Source organism: Leopardus geoffroyi, chromosome C1, assembly GCF_018350155.1.
Source record: "Leopardus geoffroyi isolate Oge1 chromosome C1, O.geoffroyi_Oge1_pat1.0, whole genome shotgun sequence".
Lineage (NCBI taxonomy): Eukaryota > Metazoa > Chordata > Mammalia > Carnivora > Felidae > Leopardus > Leopardus geoffroyi.
In genome coordinates this window covers 175769582-175785528 of record NC_059328.1, presented here as the reverse complement: position 1 = coordinate 175785528, position 15947 = coordinate 175769582, and the positions used below count along the sequence as shown (strand labels likewise).

Here is a 15947-nt window from a genome sequence, read left to right as displayed (position 1 = left end):
TTTATTTCTGAAATGAGGGGTGGGGTGGAAATAAAAAGGTACATTTCTTTACTCCTTAGAATTCAAATTAGTTTTTTTAATCCATTTTTGAGCTATACTTGACATATAAGTTTAAGGTGTACACAAACACTTTATTTTTTAAGAGTTTATTTTCTTCAAAACTGTTTCCACTATTCTTCAGGAATGAGAACAGTAATACCCTCAAATTCTACACAGGCAAAAAAGTTTTCTCCCTGCTATTAATACTTATCAGAACATAACTTACTAAAACTCTGGTTATGACACCATTTGAGGTTGAAATCTTTCCTACAATTTCAGTGTTGAAATACTTGGCCCCATCATACTATAAAAATTAGATATTATAATTTTGAAAAGAAATACACAAAATAAAATAACAAAAAAGAGTATTCTCAAAAGATAACTTGTTTTGTTTTGAAACTTCTGGGGCGCCTGGGTGGCTTAGTCGGTTGGGTGTCCGACTTCAGCTCAGGTCACGATCTCACTGTCCCTGAGTTCAAGCCCCGCGTCGGGCTCTGTGCTGACAGCTCAGAGCCTGGAGCCTGTTTCCGATTCTGTGTCTCCCTCTCTCTCTGACCCTCCCCCGTTCAGGCTCTGTCTCTCCCTGTCTCAAAAATAAATAAAACATTAAAAAAAAAAAAATGAAACTTCTATAATGACCTTCCTTCTCGGTCTTCATTCCTGATTGTTAACACCATTTCTCATATTTTAAATACACAGTGCAACTTCAGGTGGCAAGATTTCTCATTTATGTTTTGGCCTAGTTGAAAGGGTTAAAGGAATATGATCAAATTTTTCATTCACTTGATTTCTGCGCGACTCTCCTCTATTCAAATAATATCTCTTAAGTTCCTCTGTTATTTTATATTAATCGCACTCTACTTATTGTACTGTAGTCTGTCTCCAATGAGAGTGGGGGAACGGAGCCACGCACTGAACAAAGGACGCTCCGATAGTTGAGTTCCCTGCTTCTTCTTATCTGCTAATCACCTGACCACTTCACAGATTTTCTCTTATCCACACTCATATCATCATTGTCTGGAGGCACAGAACATAAATGGGAGTTTGCAGGTTTGAATGCTTGATTAGTCCTCTGCTATATCCCAACTAAGCAACTAGTTACTTATCCCTGGACTCAGGGCTTCTACAAGTATCTGGAACCTGCTATTTCTGAGTATGGAGCATTTATTGGTGTCACACCCACCTGTGGTTAACAGTCCTCCACTATGCCTATCTTGAGTTGTGGTTTTCAAACCTGAAAAATCAAATCTGACAGTGTATTCTTTTTTGGATCTCACTCTTTTTGGCTTAATGAGGGTTTTCTATCTTTCCAGCATAGTTCTGAACTGAATTATATATATTTATTTTCTGTTCTATCCAGGAATTTGTCACTGTAAGTGGGATATTACTGTGTATGCTTAGTTTATCATAAAGAATACAAAATCTAGAATTTTCCTCTCAAAATATAATTTTATATCAAGTATAAGTTTAAAATATAAAAAGGATATCAAAAGCTCTTTTTTAACACTTCTATTTATTTATTTACTTACTTATTTAGCTTTAAAGTTTATTTATTTTGAGAGAGAGAGAGCAAGTATGAGTTGGGGAGGGGAAGAGAGAGGAGAGAGAATTCCAAGCAGGTTCCACTCTGTCAGCGCAAAGCCTGACACAGAGCTTGATCTAAGAAACTGTGGGGTCATGACCTGAGCCGAAACCAAGAGTCATGGTTAACTGAGTGAGCCATGCAGACATCCTTGTTTGTTTGTTTGTTTGTTTGTTTGTTTGTTTGTTTTTGAGGGAGGGTGGAAAAAGAGAATCCCAAGCAGGCTCCACACTGTCAGTGCACAGCCCAATACGGGACTGGAACCCATGGACCATGAGACCATGACCTGAGCTGAAATCAAGAGTCAGAGGCTTAACTGAGCCACCCAGGCACCCCTCAAAAGCTCTTTTAACAATCTCATTACCCTGAAAACTTACAATTGCTATTTGCATTAGTGTTAACTTAGGGCACAGAACTATCTCAAAATGCTATTTTCATACTTTCTAACTAAATGAAATAAGAGGTCTATTTTGGAATCTCTTTATAATGATACATACTAGAAAACATGTAAATAAAAGGATAAATCTGAATATTAGGTAGAAGAGTAGAGTTAAAGGATTTGAAGTGAATGAAAAATGAGGAGGGTGGGTGGCATAAAATTGTGGGAGAAGATGAAATATGTAGCGTGTCTAGCATAGAGCTGAATGTCAGATTGTCTCACAAGAAGATGACAAGGGAATGCTGATTAGGTAGTTTGATGTTTTTGGATTAAAATACTTTCTCTTATGTTAATACATATCTTTTTCTTGCAGTAGAGTGTGGTAGATAAAAGGACTCTACTTGGGTTCTAATCTCATCTCTGCCATTTGACCTTGGGTAAGTTTACTTTATCTCTTTATGCCTAAACTTTCTAATCTGTACACCAAGTTCTTTACCTAAAAATTTCCATATGAGGATTAAATGTGTTCAGTTGTATAGACAGCTTAGAAGAGTGCCTGACACAAACTATATAATATCTAAGTGCTGGCCACTATTGTTAATATTATTAATGTTGCTAAGGATCCTGTGGCAGATTTTTGATACTCAGGAGTTTAGAAAACTCCACTTAAGAATGGGGGGAAGGGGCGCCTGGGTGGCGCAGTCGGTTAAGCGTCCGACTTCAGCCAGGTCACGATCTCGCGGTCCGTGAGTTCGAGCCCCGCGTCGGGCTCTGGGCTGATGGCTCAGAGCCTGGAGCCTGTTTCCGATTCTGTGTCTCCCTCTCTCTCTGCCCCTCCCCCGTTCATGCTCTGTCTCTCTCTGTCCCAAAAATAAATAAACGTTGAAAAAAAAAAAAAAATTTAAAAAAAAGAATGGGGGGAAAAGGCCCATAAATTCTAAGCAGACTTTCAGACTATTCCAAGCAGAAATTCTACTATTATCTAGTAGAATTCCAAGGTTTTATTCTTTAAAAAAAATTTTTTTAATGTTTATTTGTTTTTGAGAGAGATTGAGGCAGGGTGCAAGCAAGGGAGGGCAGAGAGGGAGACACAGAATCCGAAGTAGGCTCCAGGCTCTGAGGCATCAGCACAGAGCCCAATGTGGGTCTCAAACACACAAACCCTAGATCATGACCTGAGCCAAAGTCGGACACTTAATCATTAACTGAACCACCCAGGCGCTGCCCAGGTTTATAGTATTGAGTCAAATTTTTCATAGGACAAGTCATCTAAAATACTCTTAGGATAGTCTAACTAAATGATATAAGAGATATAAACTTGCTTTGAAACAGTCAAAATCCCTACTGAAATGAATGAAATGTAAGTTTATGTTCCTTTTCTATAATTATTGTTATCTCTATTTTCTTATAAAATATTTAACCAAGAAATTTATTTCTAGCGTATCTATTCAATCAAAACTATTTTTAATGTTTATTTTTATTTTTAGTTTTGAGAGAGAGAGAGAGAGAGAGAGCACAAGTGGGGAAGAGGCAGAAAGAGGGAGACACAGAATCTGAAGCAGGCTCCAGGCTCTGAGCTGTCTGCTCAGAGCCCAATACAGGGCTCAGATCCATGAACTGTAAGATCATGACCTGAGCTGAAGTCTTATGCTTACCCGACTGAGCCACCCAGGTGGCTATTAAAAACTATTTTTAAAGAAAGAAGGTCTGTTTAATTTATAGTCATTAACAAATTGAAGCATGTTTGAATTTTGAACTATCCTTAAACAGTAAAATTTTTATATTTCATCCCAGGTTTGAATGAGCAAATAATTATACTGATGAGTCAAGGCAAACAATGCTATTTAAGCAATTATCAAAATTTGAAAGAAAAAAATACTACCCACATAAATGTCAAATAGTTTTCCTTTCTGCAGGTACTAGCCAGCATTTGGCCTTTTATTAAAATTATTATGAGGCATTAATTACTCTGTGTTATCTCTTGGTAACTCTAAAAAAAGTAAATAATAGCCTAAAGATGGCTTGAGAGTTTTAATTGCAACTTCATATCATCCAGTATGTGTTAATGGAATAGTTATTTAATATTCTGAAACTGGGTGGGAAAGAAAAGAACATGCAAATATATTCTGTTCTCACAGCACGACCTTCAGATATAATAAAGTAGATTTAATATTAAAGCTCTAATTTTGCATTCCAGAAATCTAAATACCACTTCAGTCTTACAGAAATTAGTAAAATCTCCACAGAAATGTTGTCTAATCACCTTATATAAAATGACCTGGGATTACTGATGACAACTTACATAAAAGGATCTAGTTCCATGTTTTATTAAAATGCTCTTCACCAATATGGTTTTCAAAACCAAGTGAAAAATGTTTGCAATGTGCATATTTTTTCTACTTTTTGTTCAAAAGTAGTAATTTTTCTCCTGATTTATCAAATGGCTACTTAACCAAGCTGAGGATATACAATCCATATCCCCAGATATAGTTCAAGGTATTTTAGGAAATACCTGCTCATGTGGTATAATTCTTTACTCACAACTCTTTTTTCTCCTATCTTTCAAAAGATACCCAATTCTTGAAATCAATTACTTATTTTTAGAAATACTATCCTACAAAAATTCTATTTCAGGTACAGCTTGTGTGCTAAAATTTACCCAAAAAAAACACGTGTTTTGTTCTTTTTTTCCTGATTATAAAAGTAGTATATGCTCATTGGACGCTCTAAACTTAAAAAGTAAGTTTTAAGTAATAAAATGAAAGTCACACAGAAATAGCCATTGCTAACACAGAAATCCATTTAGTTTGAGTATTTAGTATTAAAGGTAGCCAGATATATAGTGTTGAGATCTTACTATAGATACAGCAGTGTGTCCCCAGTCTGTTCTTCTCATTTTTGTTCTGTTTGCATTTTATAATGGTTTTTTCATATGCCATTAAGTATTCTTTCTCTTTTTTAATTGAAGCATAACTGAATATTATATTAGTTTCAGGTGTACAACATAGTGATTTGACATTTATATACATTACAAAAAGCTCACCATAAGTGTAGTTACCATCCATTACCATACAGAGTTATTACAATATTATCGATTCTATTCCCCATTCTGTACTTTATTTCCATGCGATTTATTTTTTTATAACTGGAAGTTTGTACTTAACCTCCTTCACCTATTTTGCCCAGGTCCTGTATCCTCCTCCCCTCTAGCAACCACCAGTTTGTTCTCTGTATTTATGCATCCGTTTCTGTTTTGTTTTGTTTGTTCATTTGTTTTGTTTTTTAGATTTTGCACATAAGTGACATAATAAGGTATTTGTCTTTCTCTGTTTGACTTATTTCACTTTACATAATACCCTCTAGATCCTTCCATGTTGTCATAAATGGTAAGTAAATATTATTTCTAAATGTCAGTATTTCACTCTGCATAATCCTCCTTTGTTGGATATAGTAATAGGCTAAAAAAAAGGTTTTTCAAATACACCCAACAATTTCAGGTATCATTTATGTTCTCAGATTTCCTTCCTCAACAGGACCTGTCCCATACAGACAACTGTTTTTTGAACATACTCATTTAGAAGCACTACAGCAGTCAAAACTGAAAATATACAGGTGTGCCTGGATAGTTCAGTAGGTTAAGCATTGGTTTTGGCTCAGGTCATGATCTTACTCGTGAGCACGGAGGCTGCTTGGGATTCGTTCTCTCCCTCTCTCTCTGCCGCTCGCCCACTCATGTGCGCCCATGCTCTCTCTCTTGCTCTCTCAAAATAAATAAATAAACATTTTTTTTTTTTTTAAAACCTGAAAATAGGGGCACCTGGGTGGCTCAGTCGGTTAAGCGGCCGACTTCGGCTCAGGTCATGATCTCGCGGTCCGTGAGTTCGAGCCCCGCGTCAGGCTCTGTGCTGACAGCTCAGAGCCTGGAGCCTGTTTCAGATTCTGTGTCTCTCTCTGTCTGACTCTCCCCTGTTCTTGCTCTGTCTCTCCCTGTCTCAAAAATAAATAAAACGTTAAAAAAAATTAAAAAATAAAATAAAATAAAAAACCTGAAAATACACAAACTGAATCCATTAGTTTGTTCCCAGGTCTCTGTCCCTGTGTCCATCTCTCTCTCTCTCTCTCTCTCTCTCTCTCTCTCTCTCATTTCCAATCTCAGCACCTATAACCATCATCCACAGTCCTAGAAGCTAGGACCTGGGCCATCATACTTTGCCTATAATTCATACAAAATCAATTCCTAGTGTTCAACGTATCAGAATTACAGTTATTTTCTTTCCTCCATTCCACCACCAGCATCTCCTTCACCAAGCCCCCATTATTTCAAACCCAGATTACTGCACAGTTGCCTCGCTGGCTTTTCTTTCTCCAGCATTGTTCAAACATTTCTCATCTCCACACTGCACCCCTAACGGTTTCTGTAAAATAGAAATCTGATGTGGTTGTTCACCTGCTTAGTTCCCTCTGGTGGTTCTCCACTACGTTCATGATAATGTCATATTCCTTACAAGCTCCCTTTTCACGTGTCCCATTAACTTCCTTGCATTCATCTCTCCTCTTCGCACCTTATCCAGCCCTGGGCATTTTTTGCGCCAGCTATACTGAACTGCTTTCAGTTCTTCTAATGAACTATGCTTTTTCATAAATGCTTGCAGGGTCCACTACATATCCGGTGCCTTCTGACTGAACATTCACCCTTAGTTTAGACATTATTTCCTTTAGGTAGCCTTCTCTGGCATACCCCAAGTATAGGCTCAGGGACTCCACCAGGAATAGTATCCTATACCCTCCTACAGTGGTAAAACAGCATCTCTACAAAATTCATGTTCACTCAGAACTTCAACATTGATCTTCTTTGGAACTAGGGTCCTTGCAGATGTAATCAGAGATAAAATCATCCTGGATTTTAGGATGGACCCTAAATCCAACGACTGGTATATTTGTAAGAAGAGGAGAGGAGAAGCACACCCAGAGACACACAGAGAGGAAGGCCATGCAGACAAGATGGAGCCAGAATTTATTTATGCTGCAACAAGTCCAGGAATACCAGGAGTCACCAGAAGCTAGAAACAAAGAAGAATCCTCTTCTAGAGTCTTTGCAGGGAGTTTGACCCTACTGACACCTTGATTTCAGACTTCTAGTCTCTAGAATTGTTATTGTTTTAAACTGCCTAGTTTGTGGTTCTTTGCTATAGTCATCCTAGGAATCTTATCTACTTTCTACCTTAAAATTATTGCAATATATGAATTGCCACATTTCTATATTTTAAAATGTTTATTTATTTATTTTAAGAGTGGGGGAGGGACACAGAGAGAGAGAGAGAGACAGAGAGAGAGAGAGAGTTGGGGGAGAGAGAGAATCCCAAGCAGGCTCCACACTGTCAGCACAGAGCCTGATGCGGGGCTCGTTCCCATGAACTGTGAGCCAAAAATCAAGAGTTGGAAGCTTAACCAACTGAACCATTCAGGTGCCCTTGAATTGTAGTATTTCAATTATCTCTAAACTATAAACTCTGTTTAAAGCAAGAACTAATTCTTTCAGTTTCATATTCATTGCTAAGTATAGCAATTGACACATGACAGGCAATTAATAAACATATGCATAAAAGAAAGAATAAATAAATTTTTCATAATAGTAGATATCTACTGAAACCTCAGTAATACTATTATTTATGTTCATTTTCCTTGCAAAATCTTTATTATTTGACCCATTAGAGTCTGAAGAAGGGTTTTAGCAAATATCTATGGCTTTTACTGCCCCATATCTATTCCCCATCCTGGTCTCAAAACTTTGAGGTTCCTTTTGGAGCCTATCCTTTCCATGAGTACACAGTCTCCCGAGAATTGTTAATCAAGTGCTACGGTTGCTGGCAGAGGGCAAATAATTCAAACTCAGCCATGCAGACGCCCTTTGTGAATGTGGGAAGAATAGCACCGAAATGCAGGATTGGACCAGATTCAGCTGCCTGGCAGTCTGCTTCAGTCTCCTTCCACTTCCTGCTTTCTAGACCCCTGGAATGGTTCTGGCTCCTCTCTCTCCTAAAAATGATTTTGTCTGATTACCTTCTGATTCTATGAACTAACTCCAATCCTTTCAGCAGACTGCCTTTTTTGCTTTAAGTACCCAGAACTCATTTCTGTTACTTGCAATCCAAGAACAGTAGTTGACAGAGACTCTTCAAATGTAGATGTGATTACTACTAAGTACAGATCGCTTGTATAAATAGGTGTTCTGTCACAGATGGTCACCTGACCAAAACGTTTCCAGCTTAGATTGTCAGGCCACCTAATTGATGAACCATATAATTTAAAATTCATGATTTGCCAGTTTCCTTCTCTGAGGCAGCCATTTCCATTTCTTCATGCATTGCACATATTAATGTAAATCCTATTCTTCTCCTTCATTTATTTCTGTCTTTATGTATAAAAAATTATCCTTTTAAACACTTTTTAAAATTTTTTCACTGAACTAGACTTTCTCAATGTAAATCATGCCTTAAAAAGCAAATTAAAACATTTTATAAAGAATGTTACCCCTAAAGAAGTAAAAGCTTTGGTATAATATATGATACTCTTAAAACTGCAATTATTAGTTCACATTAAAAGGCCCATAGTTGACCACTCTGCAACACAGAGAACCAACATATTTGATAAACAACCACTTTGCTAGGTTTCACTATTCTATTCAAATAGCTATTAATTTATAAAGAAGCCGTTCATTACAATTACAAATTACATAAATATACAGAACATTTTTTTCCTTCAAGTTTCTTCATTAAATGAAAATTAATGTTATTATATGGGTAAAGATTAATTTGAAATCATTAATTATTGGCACATAAGTATAATTTACATATATAGACTGAACATCAATTTTAAACGTACAGCCAAAGATCAGTGGCAGCAAAATGGTTTTCTTCAATTTCTTCAATGGCTTAAAGGTTATTTTCTTTTGTATTTTTAAATTCTGATAACCCATAATACATCTCCTGAATAGGATTTGAATTAGCTCTCCACTGAAGGATCTCCTTAGAGACTTTCTTCAGCTAAGAGTGCTTTCATCCTATTCATTACAACGGAAAGGGGCAGAAGAAATTCGATTTCTATTTCCTTTCTGCTACTTTCTTAACATTGCATTACCTATTTGTCATCTTTATTCTACCCCTCACTCTCTTGAACGACTACATTATGTTCCTCACACTTTCTGCCTAATAGATTGTAATGTCCACGAGGATGTGTATTTTAATACTCCTAAAAACTTAAAACCACAATACACTCACATTTGAATCTAAACTTCATTTATGATCTCAAAACTAAACTTTCCCTTTCTGTCATGCTTACTTGACTTTCTACTTCTGCACATTTACATCAAACATGCATTTGCCTTCACCCTACCATTAAATTTTCCAGTCCTGCTGCACGATCAGTCCATAATTTCCCTTTCTCTTTCATTTGTTTCCATCTTAGGCTAATCTGTCAGTTTAGCCATTTTATTGATGTTAGACCTCTTCAACTCTTCAACTCTTTCTTCTGTAACATTAGTTTACAAAAGATGAAGACCTATTCAGTCCTGGTCATGATTAATTAGACATTCTGCTAGTTGCAAAAGACAACAAACAAATAAACACCTATTTGATTCTCAGAGAAAGAGAATCCCAGACAATGGCAAGCAAAAATGAAAGGACACAATATATTTGGAAGTTTCTATATAATTTTATAGATCTACATAAGGAATGATTAAAGTGAAGCTTGAATTTTATAAAATCAAGATCAAGATCACAAGGGTGTCCTATTCCCTGAGAATGTTACATAAAGGAAGAGAACGGCATAATCCTATTTGGGTTTTCAAAAGCCTCTTTGCAGGGAAAGGTTTGCAGGGGAAAAGCTCAGAAACAGTTTGACTGCTTAGCAGTTATTCTGCTGGTTTCGAAATCATAGAAGCCTGTAATCAGTAGAAGAGAGATTGCAAAGAAAGAGATAAGTGAGAAAAATTTAAGGAATAGAATGAAAAAGACTGGTTAATCATTGACAAGTCCTGGGTATTAACAAATAAAGAAGGAATTCAAATTGACTCTAAGTTTTCCAATTTGACTCTCCAAATGAATAGTAGTTCTAACTGGAGAGGTAGAAACTACAAAAAGAAAAAAAAGTCAGATTCTTGTTAAGAATATGAGACGATTATAATCTGTTATAACCTGTTATGTTGGGTCCATCTACATAGATACACCAAACAAATGGAAGTATCTAGAAATCTGATGGAATAGGCAGCTTCTAAGATGGCTTCCAATAATCTCTGTCTCCTGGTGTTGATGTCCTTTTGTGATCCCCTGCCCCTGAATGCGGGCTGGACCTATGACTCACTTCCAAAATACAGAAAACTGCAGAAGTGGTAGTATATTAGTTTCCTGTGGCTGCCATGACAAATTACCACAAACTGGATGGCATGAAACAACAGAAATGGATTCTGTCAGAGTTTTGGAGGCCAGAACTGAAATCAAGGTATCAGAAAGGCTACACTTCCTCTAAAGGCCCATAGGGAAGATATTGTTCCTTGCCTCTTCCAGTTTCTGGCAGCTCCAGGTGGTCCTTGACTTGTGGTTGCATCATACCAGTCCTTGCCTCTGTCTTCACAGAGTCTTCTCTCATAAGAACACATGTCCTTAGATTTAGGGCTCATCTAGTTAATCCAGGATGCTTGTACTCAAGATCCTTAGTTTAATTACATCTTCAAAGAATCTTTCCAAATAATGTCATATTCACAAGTACCACAGGTTAGGACTTGAACACATGTTTTGGGGGGCCATCACTCAACTCACTACACACGGGATGATACTTCCCAGCTTTGGTTGTAAAGGAACGTTGTTTCCATAGTCATGCTCACTTTTGCTTTCTCTTGTGTTGCTTGTCCCAGGAAAAACGAGCTTCCATATGATGAGGCAGCTGAGTCTGGAAGTGGACTCTTCAGCCCCAGATGAACTCTGAAATGACTGTAGCTCCAGCTTGATAGCACGACTACAACATGATGAGCTACCTGGAGCCAGAGGTGCCAGCTAAACTGTGTCCATAAACTCTGAGACAACACATAAGCACTGTTTTAAGCTGCTAAGTTTTGATGTGATCTATCATACAGCAATAGAAAACTAATACGGAGCTCACAAAAATGTCTAAGCTGGGTCAACAATAATTAAGACTAGCCATGGAAATGATTCATTTTAGCATTTAAGAAATATTTATAAAGTATCCTCTATAAAACAAACATTGTGATGGGTTTTATTTAGATCTAAGTCTGTATCTGTAATGATAAAGGACGAACCGATCCTCAGGAATCTTATAGTCTCAGGGAATGACAGACAAGACCACAATGCATGGTATGACAGAAGAATGTAAACTGGGTTAAGAGGACACAGCACATAGAAGAAGGATCTCATCCAGGTTCCACAAGTCCAAGCAGACTTCCTGGAGAAACTGAATTCTTAACTTCCACAAACTGACCTACCTATAAGTATAAATTAACAGAGTTCCCTTCCTTTCAACTTTCAAATTTTCAACGCAAAATTTAAGGCACCTCTAAGTGGTAAGGACACTTTCCATTACACTAAGACTCCTATAATAAATTTATCTAAGCTTTTAGGGCAAGAACATATATCCACTTCTGCTGCTGCTGGAAAGGCTAAACCTAAATTATACACATAGTGGTTATGAATCTTTATTTCATATTTCATGTTTTGCTTGGTGTAACTGGTTTTTATTCTTATTGTCCTTGTACTTTCATTTTAAGGAAACTCAAATTACTTTTAATAATTAAAACACGAATACTCAATTATATAAGGAATTACAATGAAAGCTATAAACAAAACACAGTGAGACAGGAGGACAGAAAAATCCTTGGTATTCAAAATCAAAACCAAACTTAGAATTTTACCAACACAAAAATCTCACTTTTGCCATAGTTTCCTTATTTCTGTTAATGCCATAACATGCTCCACTTGCCTAACATAAAAGACCCTCCCTTGAATCTCCCAGCACTCATACCACTGCCTTTTATTTTATATACTACTCTCACCCTAGATAAAATTTCCATTGCTTCTTGTTTGAATCCTTGGAACGTTTAGAAACATTGATTCTTCGTGGGTAACCTTGCTCAGATTTGATATCTTTGGGAAAACCTTACCAGTTGATAACCTAGTACCTGCATCTCAACATAGTTAGCTACCAGCTAGTCTGTTTAAAAATGTAATTCAGGGGATCCTAAGTGATACAGTTGGTTGAATGTCTGACTCAATTTCGGCTCAGATCATGATCCCAGGGTCTTGAGATGAAGCCCCATGTCAGGCTCTGTGCTGAGTGTAGAGCCTCCTTAAGAGTCTCTCCCTCTCTCTCTCTCTCTCTGCCCATCTTCCCCCACTCTTGCTCTCACTCTCTCTTAAAATAAAAATTAATTAATTAATTAATTAAAATGTGATTCAACTGTTACACTATCGTGGTGTATTATATTCATTTGTTGGTCATGCGTGTCTCATCCCCTACAGGATTAGCTCCTCAGGAATGAAGATTATGTCTTCATCTTTTTTTCTACAGTTCTTCAAGTTCCTCAAGTGCCTGGCAAATAGCAAGTGTTTAACAAATGCTGATGAAAATGAAAGGAAAAGTCTATGAATCATTCTCCCTTCCTTTGGGTTTGCTCTCCCTTCATTAGTCAGACATACATATCCTTTCTAGATTAAGCTTCTTAAAGGACTACATGGACCATCTCATTCCCCTGCAATTGTTCCCTCATCATATAATGATGACATATAAATTCCTAAGTATAGAAATCAAAATACAGAACATATTTCCCATCACTCTGCTATATCTACCTTATCTTTCCTATTTCCTGAATATCCCCCATTCTTTCTCAGCTGTGTATCTTGGCTCCAACTTGGCCCTCCATTTATTTTTTTATTTAAAAAAATTTTTTTTTAAGTTTATTTATTTTTTTGAGACAGAGAGAGACAGAGCATGAATGGGGGAGGGTCAGAGAGAGAGGGAGACACAGAATCGGAAGCAGGCTCCAGGCTCAGCCATCAGCCCAGAGCCCGACGCGGGGCTCGAACTCACGGACCACGAGATCGTGACCTGAGATCGTGACCTGAGCTGAAGTTGGACGCTTAACCGACTGAGCCGCCCAGGCACCCCTTGGCCCTCCATTTAAATGTTCACCCACCAAAGTTCTACCTACTCTAAAAAGCACAATTCAACTGGTCTCTCATTTGTGAAGTGTTCTTGGCACTTAGCGCATCCTACTTGTACCTAAGGAAATGAAATATGCTTCTTATCTTGCCACATTTTATTAAAAATAAAAGAGGCAAGAAATATTCTATACCTTCCTGCCCTAAATGGCTACCATCACCACCACCATCAATAATAATAAAATATTCACAGTGCTTAGTACAATAATAAATTTTCAATAAATAACTAATTGAATAAAATATATTTGTTATAATTTCTAAAGATTGTATTTTTAGACAGTGTAGAAAAATTATACATATATAACATTCAATTTTCTTTTGGGATTAGTTATCTAAAGGATATATTGGCTGAGTATATGTGAGTAGAGGATACTACTGCTTAAAAGAAAAACTTAGAATATTGACTTAATTTTGAATTTTTTCTTCAACACAAGCTAAGTTCAGTTAGGGAATTTCTTAGAATGAAAATATTTTAAGTCATGGATCAACAAACATTTTCAAAAATTGCTATTGAAAACTGTAACTCATTACTACCTTCTGGAGGTAAGTTCAGAAATAATAAAAAGCCTTTAAAATATTATAGCCTTTGGGCATCTGGATGGCTCAGTTGGCTAAGCATCCCACACTTGATTTCGGCTCAGGTCATGATCTCACAGTTCATGAGCTCGAGCCCTGCATTGGGCCCTGCACTGACAAGCACAGAGCCTGCTTGAGATCCTCTGTCTCCCTGTCTCTCTGCCCCTCCCCTACTCTCTCTCAAAATAAATAAACTTTAAAAAATATATTTAAAAATATATATATTAGAGTCACTGAGCTAGTGATGCTAATTTTCATAACTCTACTAATGCAAAGTGAGTGATAAACATATCAATCTATCTATAAAGATACCATCTGATGATAAACACAATCTAAAAAATACTTTAAAATCATTTGTTTTTATCAGCAGATATAAAAAATGTGGAACATTCATATTTTCATAACAAAATAGGTTTGTTATAAAAATAATAAAGAAATTCAACAAAGAATATATACATTATCCCCACTTTGTTTAAAGGGAAAAACCGACACAAAGAATTAAATGATCTAGAACAAAATGATAATAGGAGTTACTTTTATAAAAACAGGCTCATTTGTGTTTTTACTTTTATTTTGCTTATGTATTTTACCACTTTCTGTAATAAAACTATCTTTTTCAATTTAGGCACAAAATAAAAACACTTTTTATAGTTTCGAATCTATTTTTGAAATGGTGTTAAGTATATAAACAATCACTTATTCTTACCTGAGTACGCTCGGATATAGTTGAAAGAATATGCAGCTGTTTGACTTTGAATAGTTTCAATCATATAGTTGCCATCTGAGTTCTTCAGTCACTTTCTCTCCTATGTATATCAGATGGAATCACATATGACTAAAAATAAAATTAAAATTGGACTTAGTAGATTTAATCAATAATTATATTTATATGTGTTTTAATTTAGATGTTATAACACATATTCTAAAATTCTAAGTATGTTTCTTGTGGAAGTTCAAGAAAGTTACCTAAAAACAAAAACAAAAACAAAAAAATGGGGTTGCCTGGGTGGCTCAGTCAGTTAGGCAACCAATTCTTGATTTTGGCTAAGGTCTTGATCTCATGGTTTGTGAGTTCAAGCCCCACTTCGGGCTCCCAGCTGACTGTGTGGAGCCTGCTTGGGATTCTCTCTTTCCTTCTCTGTCTGCCCTTCCCCCGTTCATGTGTGTGTGCGTGTGAGCTCTCTCTCTCTCTCTCTCTCTCTCTCTCTCTTTCAAAATAAATAAATAAACTTAAAAAAAATAACAATGGTAAAGTGGACATTTTTTTTAAAAGGTAGAGTAACAGATTGCTAGATAAGATCAAATGCCCAAATTCCTAGATAATAGGTTAAGTGTTTTAACTCATGAATATGTTACTATCAAAGCACAGTGATGGTAGGTTGACAATATACCCTTCCCCTCTCAGGCTGCACAGCTAGCCCCAGCTATGGCCTTCACTTATCAGCTAATTAGATTAACCAAGAGCACACTCTGTCCCTGATTAAGAAGTTGAAACAGGGGCACCTGGGTGGCTCAGTAGGTTAAGCGTCTGACTTCGGCTCAGGTCATGATCTAGTGGTTCGTGAGTTCAAGCCCCGCGTCGGGCTCTGTGCTGGTGGCTCAGAGCCTGGAGCCTGTTTCAGATTCTGTGTCTCCCTCTCTCTCTGACCCTCCCCTGTTCATGCTCTGTCTCTCTCTGTCTCAAAAATAAATAAAGGTTAAAAAAAAAAATTAAAAAAAAAAAAAGAAGTTGAAACAGAATTTTAGAAAGCTCTGATCTATTTTAACTTTCATTCCACTTCAACTGCCATGGAGAAGCTTTTAGAGAACTTATCCTATTCATTCTCATACTCAACTAGAACAGACAGCAGCTGATTAAGATTTTTACATTTTTATTCCAACAGATGAAAGGAAAAGTCTCTACAGATGCAACAGAAATTATGTCTTCCCTTAATTTGGTCAACAAATATACCTCTGATATAAATTCAAATACTAGCAAAAATATTCACCATATAGTATCTCTTCTTGCTAAAACAACTGTTTTTTGTTTTGTTTTAGCAAAAATACAAAAACGTATCTCACTCTTTTGTACTGCTTCCCCCCGTAACTTTGATACAGACCATGTAAAGCCAAATCTGTATTTCTGACTTTTTCAAATTATAGACTA

General features: G+C 36.6%; 1 protein-coding gene across 33 annotated transcripts in view; it reads right to left on the bottom strand.

The window, feature by feature from the left end:
- Nucleotides 1-15947, bottom strand: part of GULP1 (GULP PTB domain containing engulfment adaptor 1) — a 274031-nt gene that overhangs the window by 168987 nt on the left and 89097 nt on the right. For 21 of the 33 annotated variants that reach the window (XM_045480463.1, XM_045480465.1, XM_045480487.1 and 18 more), the window contains one exon: nucleotides 14508-14636. The exons of 10 other annotated variants lie outside the window; for them this stretch is intronic. The gene's annotated coding sequence lies outside the window, so the exon portion shown is untranslated. The remainder of the gene's footprint in view (nucleotides 1-14507; nucleotides 14637-15947) is intronic. 2 more of the 33 variants (XM_045480466.1, XM_045480484.1) reach the window with 1 other exon arrangement.